At 42.9% G+C, this 17810-nt stretch overlaps 1 protein-coding gene and 1 long non-coding RNA gene across 13 annotated transcripts in view; one reads left to right on the top strand and one right to left on the bottom strand.

Annotated features, from left to right (window-relative positions):
- Positions 1-11546, bottom strand: part of LOC139081163 (uncharacterized) — a 186189-nt gene extending 174643 nt beyond the window's left edge. For 4 of the 8 annotated variants that reach the window (XR_011536247.1, XR_011536242.1, XR_011536245.1 and 1 more), the window contains exons 1-2: positions 11381-11540; positions 6683-6795 (exon numbers count right to left, since the gene is read on the bottom strand). This is a non-coding gene — a long non-coding RNA (uncharacterized lncRNA). Of the gene's footprint in view, positions 1-6682; positions 6796-11380 lie in introns of all 8 variants that reach the window. The other 4 variants (XR_011536244.1, XR_011536246.1, XR_011536241.1 and 1 more) reach the window with 3 other exon arrangements.
- Positions 11547-12381: 835 nt separating this feature from the next.
- AMOT (angiomotin) overlaps positions 12382-17810 on the top strand; it is a 61947-nt gene continuing 56518 nt past the window's right edge. The window contains exon 1 of one of the 5 annotated variants that reach the window (XM_070606152.1): positions 12382-12838. The gene's annotated coding sequence lies outside the window, so the exon portion shown is untranslated. Of the gene's footprint in view, positions 12917-17810 lie in introns of all 5 variants that reach the window. The other 4 variants (XM_070606155.1, XM_070606157.1, XM_070606156.1 and 1 more) reach the window with 4 other exon arrangements.

Here is a 17810-nt window from a genome sequence, read left to right as displayed (position 1 = left end):
AGCAGGTGTCCCACATATAAAATAGAGAAAGATGGGCATGGATGTTAGCTCAGGACCAATCTTCCTCAGCAAAAAGAGGAGGATTGGCAGCAGATGTTAGCTCAGGGCTCGTCTTCCTCAAAAAAAAAACAAACAAACAAACAGTTTGACAAATATATGTATGCCTTGGGACAATCAAGAGAGACTATTTTGAATAAAATCTTTAAAAAAAAGGGGGGGGCTGGCCCCGTGGCCGAGTGGTTAAGTTCTTGCGCTCTGCTGCAGGCGGCCCAGTGTTTCGTTGGTTCGAATCCTAGGCACGGACATGGCACTGCTCATCAAACCACGCTGAGGCAGCGTCCCACATGCCACAACTAGAAGGACCCACAACGAAGAATATACAACTATGTACCGGGGGGCTTTGAGGAGAAAAAGGAAAAAAATAAAATCTTAAAAAAAAAAAAAGGAAGAGAGACTATTTTGAACTGAGGCTATTCATTCATCCGAAGTGTATCAGAGAACCCTTTGCACAGTTATTTTAGGATTTTGGCTCTCCAGCTACACTGGAGTTTTTGGAGGCTGAGTGCAAGTTTAGACTTCTTTGTATCCCACATGGTACCAATCACATGCTGGGTCTCTAATAGTTGTTTGGTAAGTAGTCGTGTTTGATCTAACTGCTGATGATCCTTGTTGGAGTCCAGCACCATTCTTTACGTGTGGCCCACCCTCAGCAACTATTAAGGTAGTGCAGAAGGAAAACCAATGAGAGCTAGATTAAATTTGGCAGAAAATACTTTTTAGCAGAGGAGATTAGCCCTTCTGCTGAGTAAGCTGAGCCCTAGTAAACTGATCCTGCTTTCTTCCAATGAACTATGGAAAAAAATCACCTTGTGGGTGAAACAGAGTTAGTCTCCATTTGCAGGGGGATTTTAAGTGTCTCCATGGTTTAGTGCTCCATAGAAATCTCCCTATATTTAACATCTGCTCTGTCTTCAAATTACCTTGGGCATTTTTCTAAGATTCTGTGAAAATGAGCAAGGAGCGCTCACTTTCCAAGCTGTCCACCAAAACCAAAGAGATATTAATTAGAGGCAGGAGGGGAGGGAGCAGAGAGCTGGTCTCACCAAAGGAAGTGAGTTGATTCCCCGGGAAAGAAATGCAATGTGAGTTCAGAAGGTAGAGCAGAAACCTTTTAAACTCTTCACAGCTAGACTAGAAATTGACTGGAAGAGATAGATGAGATGGTAAAGTGTGGCAATAAATAAGTCAGAAATTTCCTGTAACCTTGGGAGAGAAGGTGATACGGTCAAAACTGCTTCAAACTCTGATTTTGGATATTGAAAAAAACTAGGAGTCAGCAAACTTTTTCTGTAAAGGGCCGGATAGTAAATATTTTAGGCTTTGCAAAGCTATAGTCTCCTTGGCACATGCTCCTTTGTTTCTTTTAACAACCCTTTAAAAATATTAAAAAGGGACCAGCCTGTGGCCAAGCGCTTAAAGTTCCATGCACCTCACTTCACGGCCGGCGTTCACGGTTCAGATCCTGGGTGCAGACCTACTCCACTCATCAGTCATGCTGTGGAGGCATCCCACATACAAAATAGAGGAGGATTGGCACGGATGCTGGCTCAGGGCGAGTCTTCCTTACCAAAATAATAATAATAATAATAATAATAATAATAATAATTCAAAAATAATAAAAAAGAAAAAGAAAAATGCTTAAAAAAATTCTTAGCAGCAGTTTGTCCGCCCTTGCTCTAAAAGGTGTGTGTGTAAATTTCAGTTTGATTTCAACTTGAAGAATACTTATTGTAGTAAGATCAACTCTGCAGAATCACCAGTGGAAACTCTCTAGCGTAAATGTGAAGACGATTCTGAATGAGGGAAAGCAAACCCAAGACTGACTAACCAGGGATCTTCAGCCCACAAATAGAGCAACTACTCCCAGCATAAAGAACTAGCTAGAGGAGGGGGCAGGTTTGAGTGAATCTAACAGTCTGTGCAAAAGCTATTCAAAGTGAAAAAAAATCGGTGAGTGTGATTTGTCCAGGACACTGAGCATCTGGCCAAATTAAAGCTGAGAAACTCCCCCAGGAGCTTTCAGACCAGACCCAAATGCAGTCTGGAAGCTGGGGTCAAGGAGAGGCAAATGCTCAGGGTGTTTTTTGACCACAAAGGCAGGGGAAGTCCTGGGCTTTGTAATTACCAAGCAGCTGAGACTGCACTTTGGGAATAAGTGAAATCTCTGCAAAATGTTACTTACCTGCCTGGGATCAGTCTAAAATACCTTATGGGGTAAACCCTGATGGATGTAAAGAAATTATGCCTGAAAAATTGGAGTCTGGGGACCCTGGGAGTTCTGCTGCAAGAGAGGAAGAGGTTAGAAATGTTCCCTTTCCCCTTTCCCCACAGGAATCACTTTTCACTAGGGAGGACAAAAAGCAAGCCTGAAGGTAGAAACTGCAGAGCATCTAAAGAGCACCTGACAAATATGCTTTTGAGAAACCAAGGGAGGGGCTCCCCCCAGATGCTGACTGAAAAGACCTGAGGGCAACAAGTCTTAAGCAAGATCAACTTGTCAAGAAGATAGGAAGAACAATGCTTCCCCCACCCAGCTACAGCTTGGAGCTAGAGCTTTTAAGACTGAATAAATGCTTGGTGCCTAATTGGGAGGAGGAAGGGTTAGAGTGGGTGGTAACCGCACTAACCACAGGTGTCCTGAAAATAACCATATATTTTAGTTTCCAAGATGTTTTCACAACCATTGTTTGATCCGAAGCTCACAACAAACCAGTGTAATCCTAATGCATGAGAGAGATTTTTCTCCCAATTTTTACGGGTGAGGAAATTGAGGCTCAGAAGTACTGAGCTACTCCCCCAAGTTCACACAGCTTGCAAGTAGCGGCGCCACACTCACATCTCTCAAGATTCCAAATCCAACGCTACTTTTACACTATTGCTAGTGTTCTTAGTTAGAAAACACCAAGGTGAGAAAACGAAAAGAAGTACATCCCTGGGAGAGGTGACCCGCTTGGGAGCTGGAGAGGGTGGGACAGAAATGAACAATTAGGCGAGGATGGTGGAGTCATGAAAAAACTTAAGGCTTTCAGAAGGCTGGGAATTGAAAAGCCTTTTACATTGAAAAGTTCTGAATCCAGAGTGCACTCCAAGGAAACAGGGAGATGAGGTTTCAAAAGGTTGACAGTAACCTGGGAAAGCTACTAAGATGGGGTTGGGAGGGCTTCGAGGGATTTTCACCTGGGGCAAAGGGATACACCAAATGACTTGGCCTGCTCAATTGATCACAGATGCTGAGAAAAATAGATTGATTTTGTATTTAAACACAAAGTAGGATGGGGAATTGAAAAGGATTATAAACGACTCATTTACACAAAAACCTATGTCATGAAATACATGTTTCCTTCATGCAACAAATACTTCCTGCGTACCCACTGTGTGCCAGGTACAGCATGTGCTAGGTGTTGGGAATACAGCAAGAAATAAGACACTGTCCATGACCTCAGGGGAACCTAAAGTCCAGTTGGGAATCCAGAGAATAAATAGCTACAAAACAATGTGATAAGTAATCTGATAGAAAGAGGGACTAGGATGAGAACAGAAGCCTAGGGGAAAAGGGAGGAAGCTAGGGATGACGTGCTGCTAGCCCACAGTGCACCATGCTTCCCCAACACCCTGACTCAATGCCTGCCCCACTCCCATGGGAGGGGAGCGGTAATTGAACTGCTGGAAACACGATAGTGTATGAAACATGACACTTTGTGAAATGAACTACACAAATTGTGAAATGTAAGTCATGGCTCTATTGTTCTGTAACAAGGTAAGAATTATGATCTTTTATCAAGCTAGAAACTATAAACCATAAAAAACTATGAGCAGCTTTCCCTTCTTTTCCCCCTTCTGACACTACACTTCTAGAAAGGGGGCTATGGGACTTACGTTAAAAATTTGGTTGGCTAACGTCACCTGGGTAGGAGGAGGACAGGAGTGGGTTGTAGGGGAACATCATGATCCTAGATTTATGCTCTTTGATCTCCTGGAGATAACGAAGGAGGAAAGTTTATCCAAATGAAGGTTAAATCTACTAAATTTTGCCACAGCAGAACTGCTACTCAGAAAACCATAGTGGAGAGAAATATTGCCATTTATGATGGAAAAACTCATTCAAGTCACCGGCTATTACTATATTGCAAGAATCTCAAGTACTTTGTTCAAGCCATCTATTATCTCTTGTGGAGAAATTACCTGGCTTCACCTGAGTTTTCTTGTTTCTTTTTAACAATGCTTTGTATAGAAATTTGAGTTCGTGTAGAAATTACCTGGCTTCAAAGATGGTGATTGCTTTATTAAAAATATAATAGTAATAATAATAGCAGCTACTATTTATTGAGTACTTACCATGTTCCAGGACTGTGTGGACAACATCGTGAGTCCTCACAGATCTTTAAATGTCTACCCACCATTCCCACATCCCCCCAAAATATAAGTTCCATAAAGTCAGGGATTTTTCCTGCTTTGTTCACCAATATATCCCAAGTGCTTAGAACAGTGTTGAGCACACAGTGGATACTCAGCACATATTGGTTCAACCAATAAATTATAAAATTGAGACTTGAGAGCTTAAGTGATTTATCCAAGGTCATATAACCAGTCGAATGTGGGGATCTTAACCAAGTTCTATCTGAGTGAAAAATCTCTCTGTTTCTTCCACTATACTAGTCTGCCTCTTGGTAAATCTATTCCTAGTTTATAGTTCCAATGGGGGTACAAGAAGCAACAGCATCCATAAAGTCATCTGGAACCATCTTCTTGCCATCAAAGGCATTGAGCCAGCCACTCACACTCTAATTAATCTTCTGCCTAGTGCTCATGTCTGCACAGTCTTTCTTCTGATCTTGTAGCACTCACTTGCTATGCATCAAATAAACATATCACCTTCTACTTAAATAGTTAACACCCACATTTCCTCACTATATTTCAAAACTCCCCGTTATACACCAAGATCATGGAACTAGGAGGCAGCAAGTTGTGGATAACACTTCTGATATAGCTGCCCACTTCAGCATTCAGAAAACTTGTCAGCATTCTGACAACTGTCAGCAGTCAAGAGTTGCAGGGAACCCTAAAGGTTATCTAGCTCAATGTCCCCACCTAACACAGGAATAACTCTAAAAAATTACTAACTTGGGCCAGCCCATGGGTATCCCTAAGGTGGTAGGCAAGAGGGTTGCAGGCTGTATACAAAGCTAGAGGATAAGCCTGAAGCTTCTTCCTGGACCAATAATTTTCTAGATTGAGAGACAAAGTTAAATAATTTACCTGTTGAATAATTTAAATATTATTTTATATTAAAACTACTTCTGATATAATTTATCACATAGAATATACAATTCACAAGAATGTTTAAAGATAGACAGGACACTGGGGTAGAGGTTACTGCTGAGGGAATATTTCTCTGAAGAAGTCACATTTAACTTGAAGCCTGAGAAATAAGATTGAGTTAGTGAGGTGAAGAGTGGGGAGAGAGTGGAGTGAAGGGGGTTATGTATAGTGTCCTTGGCAGAAAGAATAGTACGTGCAAGGGTTCGAAGGTCGGGAGAAAGTGTGGAACTCAAAGAGCTGGAGGCCTGAGTGCCCCAGGCCCACACTCCACAGCGAGGATGTTCTATTATCCCAGGATCTCCTGCAGCACCTTCTAGGAGTCCCTCTTCTTGCTCACATCCTGCCAAAACACTGTGAAAATCTTGGGGGGAGAAGGTCCAACAGCCTGGACCTGAGATGTCTATAGCACCATCCCAAATTTCTTAGCCAAGACCAGGAAGCCAGGAACATATAGTTGTCATTGCTTCAGGATTTTCAGCACTTTTGCTAAAACCATTCACTAGTTTAGATTAGTTTAGATTATACTGCTTGGTATAAAAGTAAACTTCAGTTGGCCCCCTGCATAAAATATTACAAATAACAATATCAGCTAATATTTGTATATGGCTGTCATTTTATCTTCACCACCAGCCTGAGAAATAGGTGCTGTTATTACTCTTATTTTACAAATGAGGAAACAGGCCTCAAATGTGTCCAAAGTCATATAGCTAGTGAGTGATAGAACAAAGGCTATGACACTGGGTCCTTTCGGTGCTAAAGCCCATGTGCTTAGGACCACACTGCACTGCTGAGCAGAGTGAGTGGGGAAGAGTGATTATGAGGGCCTTAATCTCTGTAGGCCACTAAGCAAACCCATTGTCCTACCCCCTGGAATTCTCTAAGAAGACTGAATGGAGGGGCATAAAAGAAATAAACTGTGTTAAGTGACTACTGAATGCAGGCATCATGATAGGACCTCTAAATATGTCAGTTCATTTAATCCTCACAGCAACCTCTCATGGTGGAGAAATTATTAACCCCATTTCACAGATGACGGAACTGTGGCCCAGGGCGGTTAAGTAATTTACCTCATTGGAGCTGCAATTGGAATCTAGGCTTGAGTAACTCCAAAAGTCTATACCCTTTCCATCAGAGCACATCAAAGATGGCTTAATATTTAACCCTTCCCAGGTTACCTATTTGCACTTTAATAAGGGTCTTTCCTGTGTGAATCTCATGGGACCGTGGCAAATCTGAAGAAAAGGCTGATTAGGGATCGCAAGGTGGCCCTGCCTTAAATCACACCGAAATGGCATTGACCTACCTTCTTCCTGTAGTTCCTGAAGCGGGGCAGTGTGCCAGAGAAGATAAATCTCTACTCCAGTCACAACCTTCTTCTCCTCCAACTGGGATAACAACTCTCAGACACTCTGGCAACTAGAGAAACAGAGAGCACGCCGAATCAATCAAGAGTTTATTTGCAAAGGGTAATGTCAGAGGATGAACTTCCTTTCAATCCTGCTAACTTTGTACATTTAAAGGACTACTGGCTCAGGAATTTGAGTTCCCTCTGACTTGCTTTCAGTCATTTGTTTTTGATCATTGACTAAATCATATTCTCCCTCTCATCGCACCACCTTTTAGAGTGTAGACTTTGATGTGTGTTCCTCGGTTTCCCTACCTCCTTCTTGCTCCAACTAACTTAAGACTTTGCAAACAAATCCTACTGAGAAGTATGGACAGTCTGGGCCTTTCCAGAAACTCAAGCTGCTGAAGGAGATATGGTATTTAGTTAAGCTGAAGTGAAGCCCTGCATAAATCATAAAGAGGCAAACCCAGGTTACTCAAACAGGACCCTAGGAGGTACTTGGGGAATAGACTTGCAGGCAGCTTTATTTTTCTACAGCCGAGTTACTTCCAAAATGCTGGGGCCCACAAGTACCCCAGGAGTAACTTGGCTCCCAAATGCTGGAGCAGGTCTTGGCCTTGGAGCACAGTTCTGGTGCTGTTTCCTGAATTCCCACATTGCTGTTTTCCACACATGGATCAAGCTTCAAACTTCCTGTGTCTGGACCGTGTGTGTGCGTGTGTGCACACATGTGTGTGTGTGTTTATATGCTTGTGAAGGTTGGAAGGGGGGGAGGAAGGGGATACAAAAGGAAGAGCATTTAACTCAATACTTTTGCTGCATATATGTCCCTTTGTTCCTCTCCCATTCAGATAAAGCTGATATTTTCTGATCAGCTAGCTTCTGCATGTGCAGAGCTAGTATCCTCGTGAATAAATAGGAAACCGACTTTAGGAGGTATCCTGGAGAAGGCTGCTTTGCAGGGTCTGCCTGATATATTCGTAGGGTGTTTTTTTTGGGGGGAGGGGAGAGTTATGTGGAGCCATAAATCCTTAGGATTTATGTTCCCTTGTGTATGTGCTTCCCTCTGCTTTTGTTTCTAAATGCATTTAAATGATTTAGTTGTTCACCAGGCAATTAGAGGAAGATGTGCTCATTTCACACTTCCAGCTGACTTGGTGGGTGGGGGAGAATGTCATTCAATACAGAGCACTATGGTTTCGTGGTCTTTCCTTCTAGAAGAACCTAGCTAGGGATTGAGGAATAGACTACAAGCCATGTTCTATTTCCTACTTTTCCTGTATATTGGACAAAAATATTGCATGCAAAGGACAGACTTTTTTTGTTAAAATACTTATTAGTTGACAAAATTAAAAACCAGATTTTACATTAATACATTTGACTTCTGGTTTCTCTTAAAAAATCAGAAGTCCTGTCCACACTGGGCCTGCATTTCCTATGGTGTCGACCAAGTTGCCCTCTTTATGTGGGTCCTGCCTTCTTGGCAGCCTCCATCACTGGTCTTATCTCCTGACACTGAGCCTGAGGGTTGTTACCTTTAAATTTGTTTTTATTGTGGTAAAATATACATAATACAAAATTTACTATTTTAACCATTTTTAACTGTACAATTCAGTGGTATTAAGTACATTCAACATGTTGTACAACCATCACCACTGTTTATTTCCAGAACTTTTTCATCATCCCAAACAGAAAGTGTGCTCATTAAACAAAAATGCCCCATTTCTCCCTGCCTTACGCCCTGGTAATCACTATGCTACTTTCTGTCTCTATGAATTTGTCTATTCTAAGTATCTCATATAAGTGGAATTATACCCTATTTTTTTCCATTTGTGTCTGCCTTCTTTCACTTAGCATGTTTTTAGGGACACATTGATTTTTTTAATTGACTTTTCCTGTTTTTTGAGCACAGACATTGTTTTCTATTGTATGTTAAAGGAGGAATTGCATTTTATTGAAAAAAAAAAGCCAAACAGGACAGGTAGTTTGGGGTGGAGATTCTTGAGTTCTAAGCTTAAAATGATCATTGTATCTACTATCGATATATGGAGGTGCTTAATGTACTTAGGCAACCCAGTCTCTTTACACAGGTGTTTTACAAGTAGTGGTTAATTCTCCTGGTATCCCCCAAAGGCTTCTCCATATTTTACAGTCAGGATATGAAGACACAGGGATGCTGTGGGGATTAGTTAAATGTGTGTGGCATACTTTGCTGTATAAACTCACTCTCTGGAACTAGTTTTCACTCCTTGCTCTCAACTTCCTCGGCTTTTACTGTCAATCTCATTCATTTAGCACTTAGCATACGCTTGTTAGTTGTCTTTTTCTGGATATACTCTTGAAGGCAGGAGTCAAGTCCCATCCCTCTTTGTTTTTTCAGTCCTGTCCATAATAGCAGTTCAAGTGATGTTTGTTGATGTTGGCCTCCCCCTCCCCCTTCCTTTTAAGTAGAGCTGGCAAAGCATAACTTTAAATTCAAACTCAGTTTAAACAAACTGAAGGGTTTTCAGGGTAAAAACAAAAGGAAGTCTTCTGTGGCAGGAGAAAAGGAACACCTAAAATGCATAGAAGACCTGGGCAAAGCTGAGGTACCAAAAAACCTGTTGTTTGCCCCCTGGCTAAGAAGTGACTCACACACAGCCTGATCCAGCATTAAATTCAGAGCTGTGCTCACTCTACTCCATCAAAATTCAAATTTGGAGGAGAACAGTAATGACCAAGGCAGGATTTGAGGAGGGGGTATTAAAGGAATTAGTGTTTTAGGAGTTCCCATTGTACGAAGGCCCCAGTAGCTGTGGGGAAGGCAGGCTGGAAGTCTTTTGAAGGCAACTGCAAACCTGGGGGCAAGCTTTCTACAAACCGGGCCTTTGCTACTAGGATTTTTTCCCCAGCATCTTCTGTAACGGCAAAAAAATGAGAAATGGCCTAAATCATCTCTCGCTAAGGGAATGAGTAAAAGAATTTTGGCAAAACTATGCAATGGAACACTGAGCTATCATGACAAAGTACGAGGAAGTTATCCTCCGATGGAAGGATATTTAAGAGACACTGTTGAGTAAAGAAATACAAGGTGGGCTGTAATTGATGATCCCACTTGTAAGGGGCAACAATGGAATATATATGTATATGCAAATAATATATTTTGATGATTACATACAAGCATAGAGAGAAAGGGAGAAAGGGACTATTAGAATGGAGTGGTGGAGAGGAACTCTTTATTGTACTCCTTTCAGTACTGTTTTAATTTTACCCCGAGCAGATTTTATTTTTTTTCATTTGAACAGCAATGTTAATTTTACCAAGTATCCTGTTGCCATTGTAATCAGTAGTAGTCTGCAGCATATACGCACCCTATCTAGTTCTGCTGTCCACCCCTCCAAATAACAAGGCTGGAATAATCTTCCCTTGCTTCACAAACCAAGTGTCTCCAGGTCCTTAACGCTCAAAACCTCACCTTCCCTGTGAAAAATTACCCAAATAACTTCACTTCACACATAAACTGAATCGTTCCAAGAATCCATGTTGCCCACGCTCCTGTTTCTGAATGCTTCAGCAGCCCCAGCAGAGCTTTCTGCACACTGGGGCTACTCTCAGCATGCCACCGGCCCACTACTTTTCCTGCACCTGATTATATTCTGAGTCCCTGTTCAGGGTGAGCTAGCATTTCCTTTGAGCACACTTCCTCTTGCCTGCCTTGATACATGGCCCCTCAGAAGGCTCCCCTTTGGCAGGCTTGAATTGAATGTCACTTTTTCACTGGCATGAGTTCATTATAATAGCTCTGTGTTGTCAAGGCCTTTACATTTAGACTTGCTTCCTCCTTGTAGCGTTTTCTAGGAAATATGGATCTGTAGAGAATGGTGGTTTCCATGGTAAATGTTCCCTCATATTTGTTTACTCAAGTTCACTTCGGAGATACACAGCATGATTTCCTCTTTCAGTACCAGCACCACAATAGATTTAGGTTGTGGCGCCACTGCAGAACTGTTTAAAAAGAAATCTCACCCACCCTGGTTAGAAAAAGGGCAATTTATTATTCTAACTGCAGGGAGCCAACTTCATATCCACCACCAAAACTGCGGGAAAAGAGTGGACTTTTTAAAACAAAGCCACAAAACCTACACACCTTGGATGTAAATGCTTAAAACAGATGAGCAGAATATTTGATTCTCAAACACATGTGAGACTCTCCACTATGTGACATACACGAGTAGGAACACATCTATGTGGGGAGTGCTTTGTGGTTCCGAGTTTCCACACACGATTCATTTTATATTCATATACCAGTGCCATTGAGTTAATACATCATGCTTACAGCCTTTCTTTACAGACAGGAAAATTAAGGCTCAGAGAAGTTACGCGACTCAACAGAAGGCGCACAACTAGCTGCTAAGTGCTAGAGTCCGAAATGAGTTCTTCCTTTAGTTCCAAATTTCATGTCACTCTGCTACCCCTACATTGTTTCTCTGTGCTTTCGTTTCCCAGATGTAAAATGGTAGATTTTCAGTAGATTTTCCCAGGATGCTGTTCTCAACCCTCTGTGTTCTTAAGCAATATCAATTTTTCGCAGCCAGGAAATGTGAACACCAGATTGACACTTTAAGTACTTTTTTCGCCTCCTGGCCTAATGAATTAAGGGGAGAGAAAAGTTACCTATTACCACCGGGCCAGATAGTGCCATAAAGGTGTACCGGAGCCTGCCGACACACTGTCGCACTCTTAGCAGACTTAAGAAACCAAGCGTCTCATCTTTCTCTTCTCGGCAGTACCTTGGGGGAGAACCCAGAGAGAGACAATAGCCTCTTGTTTAGTTTTATTAATTGCGAGGGCGGTGGAACAAAAGGATCCGAACGACGACGCAAATGACCAATCGCAAGCGAATCCTAGGCTAGGATTCGCCAACCGGTAGCTGCAAAAGAATGGTGGGCGGGACTTACAATTCTGGGCCCGCTCCGCCCAGGCCGGCCCTCTCAGCCCGCCCAAGAGGCGGAGGCTCCGCAGAGCCCGGCCCATGCCACCTCCCCCGCCAGCGCGGCCCGCCACTGGGAGGGGGTCGGGGACGCGCCAGGAGGGGGAGGAAGAGGGAGGCTAGGGGGAGCGGAGGAAGAAAGGAGGGTGTCTCGCAGAGCTGCGACCTGGGTGGGGGCCTGCTGGTAATAGGAAGCAAGAGGGGAAGGAAAACCAAGGAGCGCTGCTCCTTCCTGCATTATTTTAAGCAGGCTTTGCGAGAAGCTGCTTTTCAGCATTTCTATTTGTTTTTCTTCCTCCTGCTGTGGGGCGGGGAGCTGCACTGGCTCTCCCACGCGACTCCGCTCTGCTGTTGCCATAGATTATTATTTGTAGTCTTTGCAAAACCCTTTCCTTCCTCCCAGCCGGTTCTCGCGTAGACTCTCATTGCTAATGTAACCGCGTCGTGCCACGTTAGTAGGAGGACCAGAGCAAGGTCCCCCCGCTTTCGCCCGAGCAGCCGGACTCCGCCGCTCAATTGTTTGAAACTTCCACGCCCCCTGGCCCCGCCTCTCTCCCCCCGGCCGCTCTCTGCCCCCCGCCCCTCTCCCCCCTCCCCTCTCCCCCCCCCCCCCGCCCCGCCCTTACCCAGGGTCCGGGCAGGCTCCCTCCCTTCTTTCTCCGCCCTCTACTCCGCCTCCCTCCCTAGTCCATCCCCCCTCCCCGCTCCTGGGCGGTCCTAGCCGCTCACCGCAAGAAGAAAAGCCACCCCTTCGTCCCCCTCCCCTACCTCCCATCCTTTGCCCAGGAGCTGCCTTCATCGCAGTCACGCCCCTTCCTTCCTAGGAGCTTTCTGGCTGCCCAAGCTGGTAGACCCCTGATTTATTCCTCCATCTCCGCTCTCTTTTGCCTCATCTTCTCTTAGTTCTCACCGCCCCCTCCACCCCCACCTCCAGGCTGTCTCGCCTTCGACCATCCGCTGCTCCACCCTCTGGCCCGGTATCCTGCCTGTCCACTGCCACCAAGAAGAGGCCGGACGGAGCAGTAAGGAGGGGAGCAGCCGGGAGTCGGGGCTTCCCCACTGCCCATCCCTGGCCTCCGGCCCGGGCCCGAAGCCACTTGAACGAGCAGAGAATCGTCACCTTGTCTTCGTTGCCTTCAGGGGTAGGAGACGCGTGGTTACTTTTCGCGGGGAACTGGGGCAGGAATCCATGGTGGCATGAACTTGATCGTGCCCTCAGAGTGAGTGAGTCGATCTAGATGCGTGTGGGGATGCCCCTGTGTTCTACTTTCTTTGCAGCTGGCCATGAGTTTTCTGGGATATGCAGCAAGTTAAATTGGTAAAGAGTGTGCACTCCTTTTCCTTTCTACAGAGATGCTAGTGGGTACCACTACTTGATGGTACTTTTACTCCCTTGCCTCCTGGGGTCCTTGTAGATCTCTAGGTAATTAAGCACAAAAGGAATTAAAGACCCGAGGGAACTTGAGGTCTACATTTAGCTCAGCAGGAATGTCCGGGCTTATCTCAGATTGCTAGATGCGTTCCTCCTAAATGCTTAGGATTGGGGTGGGGGCTCACACTCCCCTCCCCCGGGGGCCGTGAATTCTAGAAGTCTTAAAGTCTGGGAGTAATCTACAACGTTACTCTCTTTTTGGTAGTGGTGGTGGTGTGGAGGGGGTTGTCCCTTATCTGGTTTATAGATGTTAGTAACAAGGTTTGCGGGATCATGCAGGCGTCTGGAGGCTCCCAAGCCTGGGTCGTTGTACGTTGGTGCTTCAACAGCAAGATAGACTGAATATATGAAAATGAAAAGAAGGCAATTTGAGAGAGGGAAACTGACAGTCTTTGTAGAGTGTGAGAAGTCCCTGGTAAATTGCCACTAATAATAGTATTATAATAATTTGCAAGGGACTACATACAATTAAATGAGAGAGGAAAGGGAAAGTTTGTGAGAAGCAGCATTTCCAATCTTTAGCGTGTATTTTAGAAAGAATTTTCTGACACCTTGAAGTGTTCAATTTAGTTCTCACCCCCCCCCCCATGAAGAGTGGAATTTGGGAGGCAGTTTAAAACTTTTTAAAATATAACCCTCTTCTCTCATTCAGAGAGGAATTAGTCACCATAATCTTCAGTAATGGAGGGCTAAGGGTATTTAAGTCTCCTTGAACTAGGCTTTGTGAAAAGCCCTTTCTTGGGCCAGCCTTTGTGAAGTTAGACCTTTCAGCACCCTCATTTGGTAGCTAAGAATAGTTTGAAATGCCATTTTGGACTCCAGATAAATCTTCACCCATCTCCCACCTATCTCCGCTTGGGCAAACATGGCAAACTTATAAAAATGGGGGTGTTCAAAGACCTATTACCGAGGTGTCCTCAATCCATTGCTTATTTGGGAACAAATCATTTACTTATATTTTTAGATAATTTTGTTGATTGATTTTAATGGGGGAAAGGAAAGCAGGAAAGGAGAAAAGGAACGTTACAGGGTGACAGTTTTAAAGGCTATCATGTTTCAGATCAGCTGGGAGGGAAAAGTTGTCCTGACCAAACTACATTTTATAACTGGCCTGGGACACTTTACTAGCCAGGTGGTTGTAGAGTAGTTGCATCTATTTACAGATGATAACTCAGGTTCCAGCTATTCTGTATGGGTTTATCTGGTGTCATTTACCACCACTTTCTGGCACTACATCATACTTAATTTTAAGATACTTCTTTCTTTGGAAAAGTCTGTGGCTCCCTAAAGTTGAAAGTGCTTTTTCTAACTTCATAGTCTAGATGTGAGGTATACCTCTGACCATGCTTGTATGGAGAGTAACTTTTACATGAAAGTTCTGGATCTGTTTACTTATTTAAAAGAGTTTATAAGGGAATTTTAAAATTTGTATTCAATACTGTTTTGGATTTGGAAGGTGAAATCTCATTGCTGGTTTATAAAGTAGGGTTTATTGGACTAATGCATAACCAAGGCGTTTTGTGGAGTTGCTTTTTCTGATCTGTTATAAAGAACGGATCAGACTCTTTCTAGAATGCCTTAAGAACAGTCTATTCAAAAACCAGAGGGATGGATACTATGACCTTGAGGTCCCATTGAGTGCCAGAATTCTAAGTGGGTACATCTGCTTCTATGCCTCTCGTAAGAGCCCTCTCCCAGGGCCTGCGCCTCCTTTAAAAGGGTGTCTTTGTAATTAAGCAGCCCTTCTCCCCCATCCCCCTTTCTTCCTTTGATCCAGCTTTTTAAGGCCCTTTTTCCATTTGGAGACAAGAGGAGTTTCTCACACTCTCCTACTCCCCTCTTAAGGTTTCTTTTCCTTTTCCCCCAAAAAAGTCCCCTGAAGTTCTCGGGATGGTTAGAAGTTGTTTTGTTTTGTTGGGGAAGGAGTGTTACCAATGAGCAGGAGTAGAGGATATATTCCCTCTTGGGAAATGCTTGTGACCAGGTAGCCTCCTCCATGGAGACTGAGCATTTGGAATGCATGAGAACAGTCTATTCTTAGGGAATGTCTGGAAGAAATTGTCCTTTGCACCCATTAAGCCCAGCTTAAACACGCTGAAAAGGGTGGAGAGAGGTGTGTGTGGTCATGGCTGAGGCTTTTAGGATAGTAAATGTTCCCAAATCTCCTATTACATCACCTCTTCCCCCATGGATTCGGTGGGTTTGGAGATCTGCTTGACAAGTTAATTAGCTTGGGACTAAACCAATTTGTTTAGGATTGTGCTCCATTGATTTCCTGTCCCCACGAATTTTTGTTGTTGGTTTACTGTGATGCGTTGTAAGATTCTTGCTCACTTCTTCGTTTCTTGCTGCCTTTTCTGGACTTTGGTCCAAAATCTAGGGATCCACCTCCAAGTCAAAGGTTCCAGTTTGGTCCCAGGAACTAAGGGGGCATTAAACAGGCTGCCCATACTGCATTACTCTCCTCCATGGTGGGCTTCTGACCCTTTTAACCCAGAGAAAGGAGGGAAGTCACCCCTTCCACACACAACACACAAAATCTGAACTAGAAAAAGGAAAATAGGAGGTCATTTGCTTTGTAAAAGAACTACTACAAGTTTCTTTGAAAAAAGTAGCTTTCCTAGTTAGCGCCTTTGAACTATAACTTGATATATACAAATTCACTATAAGTGGGCCTTCTCAGAAACATATTTATTGCATAAAAGAAGACACAATTTTGAAGTCATGATTATTGTTTGAATTAAGTGAGGCCATTATTTGGTCTTTGAATCTTGTTATATGGGGTGAAGTTAATTGTCTAAGTCGTTCTAGTTTGTAATGTTGCTGGCTACGTTTAACCCGAGCCTACAACAACTTGTAGAAGGATGCTAGTATGGCTTTCTGGAAATAAATCAGGTTTCACAGATTTTGATAAGTCTAAGGAGAGGACTCTCTACCCCATATAGGTAAAAGATTTTAATTCCAGTTATATTTGAGTAACCCAAGGATTCAGAAAATTGTTTCTGGCAAATAACAGCAACTGATGCCATTTTTAATCGAAGAATCTATAAGCTTTCCTAGTGAGCCTATTTGTGAGACAAACCTGAGCTCTGGAATCACCTCTAACTCAGTTTATCACCCTTGGCAAGTTTCCTCCTCTGTTAATTGTCGGGGGACAGACAGGGTAAATTTGAGAACCTGTTCTGAAAACTTTACGGTGCTCTTCCTAGGCCTTGATTTCTGGTTGAATGTGAATGATTCCTACTAGAATAAGGTGCAACAATTGTTAGAAATACAATCATGTAGTCATCTGAATGTAAAAAAAAAAAGCCTGTAAGGATATATCAACATAAATGCATTGTGTTTTGTATTTTAACAACGTATCAAGTTAAAAAGGTAAGACTCTGTCAAAACTTCATCAAGAATCCCATCATCCTTACAGAATGTCTGCTTTCAGTTTTCCTAGTTCAAGTCCTTGTTTCTGTACTTCCATGAATTTTACATAGTTGGGATCATAGAAATGTACAATGCTGCTTTTAAATAAGAACCCACCTATGACTTAATTTTGTAAACCTGTGTGGAGGAATGAAGTCAGAACCTGACTGAATAGGCGTGAAGCATCACATACGTTTTTTCCTCAAATGCCAGAAGAGACTAACAGAGTTAATAAGTAATCCCTAACCTCTCTCTGTGATTTAGAGGTGTTCATGTATCTAGCGAGGCTGTTAATTCTACTCCCTTGACCTTCTGTTACTCTCCCCCATTCTTTTTAAGCAAAAAGAAAACTAGTGTTCACTGTTTACTTTGTCTAAATCATTAACAATGATTCTTAAATCACTATATCATCATATCCTATCAAGAGAGTACAAATGGGTAGACTATGAAGTCTCCCGAACAAGAAAGGAAAAGCAGGAAAGCACAAATGTTTTGTAGCTTTGAAAATATGTTTCAATTAGACTAAAAAATAATAAGGAAATTAAGGATTTTAGACAATTAAATAAAAGACATGTAGGTGTAGCGGAATGACCCACATGTAATGGGTTCTTCGTTTGAGGCCTTCAGCCTATAGTCAAAGTTCAGTTACACAGTCCTTTAATTTTCCTTTGATAGAGAAGGTATAATATACATAAGATATCCAAATTTGGATGCACTCATTCCTGGAAACCAGTGGCTCATCATAAATTAGATTAAAATTTTTTAAACAGAATAGAAAAGTAAAGTGTGAGTTTTTAGTACTTCCGGAGTACCAAGTTAAGTACAGGAACATTTTTTTATGATATGTGTTCATGGTGAAAAGGCAGATGGGTATATTTGCTAGCATCTCCTAAGATAATTTTTGAAATCTTTTTTAGCTCTATAGGCTGCCCCTGACATTTGTAAAGTCACTTTCACTATTGCCTCAACTCCATGAAATATCATTAGACTGCATGACTTGAAGCCAGGATCAGGGTTTCTCTGCCCAGCCCTCTCTAACTTGCCATGTGACCAAGGGTAAATGAATTAGCTGCTCTGAGCTTCAGTTACCCTTCTTGGAAGCAAGGATATTAATACTTCACAGAGGTGTTTAAGCATGCTTCATATTGGGCAGATGCTTTGAGATCCTTGGATGAAAGGTGTCTGCATGATGGCAGAGCAGGCTTATTATAAGGTCCTGAGCAGGTGTTCACTTTTAATGAGCTTTGCTGTCTTATAACATACAGTGC

The sequence above is a fragment of the Equus przewalskii genome, chromosome X (assembly GCF_037783145.1).
Source record: "Equus przewalskii isolate Varuska chromosome X, EquPr2, whole genome shotgun sequence".
Taxonomy (NCBI): domain Eukaryota; kingdom Metazoa; phylum Chordata; class Mammalia; order Perissodactyla; family Equidae; genus Equus; species Equus przewalskii.
The sequence above is the reverse complement of the archived record's forward strand: the minus strand, read 5'-3'. Positions and strand labels throughout refer to the sequence as shown.